Source organism: Atta colombica, unplaced genomic scaffold (assembly GCF_001594045.1).
Source record: "Atta colombica isolate Treedump-2 unplaced genomic scaffold, Acol1.0 scaffold160, whole genome shotgun sequence".
Lineage (NCBI taxonomy): Eukaryota > Metazoa > Arthropoda > Insecta > Hymenoptera > Formicidae > Atta > Atta colombica.
This window is the reverse complement of record NW_017259251.1, coordinates 118,262-120,296: the sequence shown is the minus strand read 5'-3', so window position 1 is coordinate 120,296 and position 2,035 is coordinate 118,262.

Sequence of the window (2,035 nt, the reverse complement as noted above, 5' to 3'; positions counted from 1 at the left end):
TATATATATATATATATATCTAGGGATGAAACGAGGGCATCGCCGACGGAATGTCACACGACGCGTAACACAACGCACCAGCGGCCGCCGGGGTTTTTTCTCTTCCACCCCCGGAATGCCCACGCGCGAGAACACACACGCACCCCCTCGCGCACGCACACCCGCAAGTACGCACGCACGCACGTGCGTATCTGCCCGCGCGAGAATCCGCGTTCTATTCCCTCTCTCCTATCTCTTCCTCTCTCGCGCGGAACGTTTCGCGGCGGTCGTTCGACGCGCGAGATGCGGGACGGCGATGATAAGAATGTAGACAACGAGGTGGTGAACAACGACGTGAACGATGTGAACGACGAGAACGAGCGGGCGGAGCGAGATTTCAGCATCCGCGCGCGCGGCCGCATTCGCCGGCTGGGCTCGGGGCTTTATTTCTCCTCGATTCACCCTCTCGGCAACTCCGCCCCCTTACCCTGCAATCCCCTTTCTCAACCCCCTGCAGTCGTCCAAAGACTCGAGCGCACTGCGCAAGCCCATAATTATTCTCCCCGCGCGCGTATCGAGGAATGAAGCTTATTAGCGGGACGTAACTGTGTTTCTCTCCATCTATCCTTTTCCTTCCCATCCTCCCTGTTTTTCTTCCTTTTTCTATCTTTCTCCGTTGCGCTACCTCCGCAATCCCTGTCGAGAACCCGAAACTACGCTGCGAGGGCCACGCAAGTCGTTTCGTCATTTAGAAGGCATCCTCGACATACCTGATGCATTTGGAGGATTCGATTTAAAGCTCATTCCTCTTTCCCCATTTTCCTCATTGTTATCTCATTGTTATCTCATTTCTTATAGTTTCGCGAAATCGTTTCCAATCGTTTCTTATTTGCTTATTTACAATACTTAATTCTAGATCAATCACATCGCGAATATATATTTTATTTCTCTCGCTCTATTCGAATCAACAATTTTATTACAATGATATAATAATTATAATTATATATATATATAATACAATGATATATAATTATTATTAAAATTTTATCTCTCTCGCTTGTGAAACTTTTTAAAAATAATACGAAAAAATATATATAAACGGATTTGCAGAGACACAGATAATCAAGTATATCTCAGCAAAATCGTGCAAATCTGTAATTGTTTATGACTACGTTTACACGCCAAAGTAACATTGACGTCATAAAACTGGCCAATTATAGCTATTTCTCTGAAGAATGGAATGAACTGCGATTGGCTAGTTTTATAATATTGATATTACAATTTTGACGTAAATCTAATCGTATAAAATGTTGTCTACGATCTGGCAACTTGCCTTACATTTACCTTCAACGGTTATAAACTTATTAGCAACAATATATTGCACAATAGTTTAATGGCAAGATAGCAGCATCAAAGTTAGTTTACATTATCAGCAATATGATAGCATTGTATAAAGCTATAGATTATTAAGACAACATGACGGTAATAGCATAAATTTTAATGATGAAAATTTTAAAGTTGTTAGCAAGTTGCTTCCTAAAGCTGTCATATCGTGAAGGCATCAATTTACTCACAAATGCTGACTTAATTGCTGCAATTCTAATAAAAACGTACACTTATTTACGAGCAATATGCCAACATCAAGATGTTGCTATCTGGGGATATCTACGAGAAAAAGTGATGTCACAGACAGTGTCATAACGATTTAATCATCTAAATTCCTTCAACTCTTCCATCATCGATTGTAGGATGTAGCTAAAGAAATTTCGCGCGACACCTGGAGAAGAATTATCATCGCATTACGTTGTGACTATAGAGCTTCAAAAGCCTTAATCCGCCATTGTTCGCACACACATACACACATGAGTGCACAAGAACGTGTACGCTGCACTGGCACAAAACGATCGGAATTGCGAGGTACGGTGCGGATCACTGAACTCGACATACCATGCGTGTGTACTCTCTAATCAAGGTAAACTCAATTAATAGGATTGATTAATAAGCAACAACAGTATATAAGATAATTATATGGTTTATTTTGTAACAAACTTGCACA